Source organism: Rhinolophus sinicus, linkage group LG04, assembly GCF_036562045.2.
Source record: "Rhinolophus sinicus isolate RSC01 linkage group LG04, ASM3656204v1, whole genome shotgun sequence".
NCBI lineage: Eukaryota > Metazoa > Chordata > Mammalia > Chiroptera > Rhinolophidae > Rhinolophus > Rhinolophus sinicus.
Window position 1 is genome coordinate 145,389,680 of NC_133754.1, and position 2,358 is coordinate 145,392,037.

General features: G+C 38.3%; 1 pseudogene; it reads right to left on the bottom strand.

The window, feature by feature from the left end:
* Positions 1–338: 338 nt before the first annotated feature.
* On the bottom strand, positions 339–1,511 carry LOC109449910 (translationally-controlled tumor protein; annotated as a pseudogene).
* Between the last annotated feature and the right edge of the window lie 847 nt (positions 1,512–2,358).

Here is a 2,358-nt window from a genome sequence, read left to right on the forward strand (position 1 = left end):
TTTTCACTGTAGCAGTTATCTGAAGACAGTCTTACGCTTTATGGTAGTGGTGTACCACCAGATGCTAGCTTTTCCAGGAACATTACACAGGATGGATTTAAATATGTATTTAAACTACAAAGCATTCTCTCAAATGAGTTTAAATGCATTTCATTTTTCAAGACAATCTACATGATGCTTTTCTTAAAAACAATGCATCTACTCCAAATAAATCAAGGTCAAAATAAACAAAGAGCTCAAGATAACCTCAGTCGCATCTGTCCTACTCCTGATGTGTGGATGCAAAGCAGCAGCCAGTTATGATGATGACAGGTGATGGATCCAAATTGCCAACTTTGTTAACAGTTTTCCATTTCTAAACCATCCTTGAAGAAAATAATATATGGGGTCACACCATCTTCATAGTCCAGCAGAGCAACCATGCCATCTGGATCCATGTTTTCACAAATAAAAAAATGGTAGTTTTTGAAATTAGCAAGGACATCCTTGATTTGTTCTGTAGCCCCTGTCATAAAAGGTTTCACTCTTTTTGGTCTCTGTTCTTCAAGTTTCCCTGTGATTGATTTCATGTAATCTTTGAGGTACTTCTTGTATTCTTCTTTTGTGAAGCTGATTTACTGCATGTGACAGTCATGATAATATTAACACCAGTGACTACTGCGCTTTTGGTACCTTCGCCCTTGGGGCCTTCGGTGGAGGCATTTTGTATAGAGCATATAAAATGTATTATATATGTTGAATTGAGGTTTGCAAAACAAGTTGTTTGCTAGTAGGGACAAGACTATGGCCACATATGTGTGAGACTGATAAGAGTGAAGTAAACAACATGTTTCTGTGTGAAACTGAGCATACCAAATTTCAATGATAAACAACTTCTGGTTATCACTTAAGAGGTAAACAAGTCCAAGGAAAAGAGGATAAAAGCAGAATTCCCAAGCACTGCTATGAATAGTCCTACTGGGTGTTCCAGCTAAGATCCTCTATGACGTGCAAGCTGAGATACTCCGGGACCCTCTGAAGCTCTTCTTTGCAAGACCAGCTTGCCCCAGACCGAGGTGGGCCCAGTCACCTCTCCCAAACCAGGAACCTTCTCCATCCCGATTGACTCTGGGACTTGGTTTGTTATTAAATTCTATTCTATTCTGTATAATCTTCTGTGCTTACCAAAGCATTGCCCTCTGGAGGGACATTGGTTCCCAAATAAAGCTGTGTTACTTACTCTATCTGAACCTGTGTGCCGGGTCTCTGTTCCCCACTCATGACACGAGTACCACACAGGGACGCAGGTCCTAGCCCAGGCATTAATGTCCCCTTGACTTTCAGAAAGAGACTGAAATGTGGCGATTGCTCTTACAGGTGCTCACAACCACGCATGAGCGAGTCATCAATGTTACCCTCTGTCCTGCTGACCATCTTCCCCTCCACCCTGCGAGGCATAGCCCATCCGTGATTTCCCAGGTCTTGTAGATGTCGGAGAACATCTCAGCATGGCTGATGAGGTCCCCGTAGCTTATGATTACAGAGGCTGGTAGGAGACCAGGCGGGGCTGGCTTAGCAGGAGCTCAGAGTGAGTGCGATGCAGCCGGACTGGTGCTGGGGGCGGGGCGGAGCTGGCGGAAACACTGTTAAATAATCATTTGCTATGAACTCCATTTCTACATCTTTCTTTATTAGACAATAAGTTCTTAATAAAAGAGAAACAGAGGGTATTTATTTAACATCTGTTACAATTCCAAAAATAGGATCATTCTTAAGTGGGAAGACGCTAGACTATACTAATTTATAGTCAAGAAAACACAAGAATTTCTAGTAAAATCGCCACTGTTTAATACTTATCTGAATAATCTAACCAATGTAATTTAAAAAGGAAAAGAAATAATAGGTAAAATTAATTGAAAAGAAAAAGAAAATTAATTACTTATAAATGTCCAGCTACCTTGGAAACCCAAGAAGCTTTCTTCAAAAGTATAAGCAAAAATGTAATTCAATGAGGGGCTGGCTATAACACAGAAAATAAAAAACTTTATATATACAAAACCAGCATCCATATAGAAATAATAATATAAGCAATGACCCAATTTATAATAGAAAAACAATAATAAAACTCTTAAGAATTAACTTTTAAACAATCCACAGAGACAGATGAAGTATCAAAAATACAAAAAAAAAAAAAAAAGAAAACCTTGAACAAACTGAAAATTACATGATGTTTCTAGACAGAAAATCTCAACATAATAAAGATGGCAATTCTCCATAATTTAATCAATAATTTAATGTGATCTTAATGAAATCTATGATTGGTTTTCAAACTAGAAAAGCTGATTATAAAGACATGCAAGAACAGCCAGAAATTTTTGT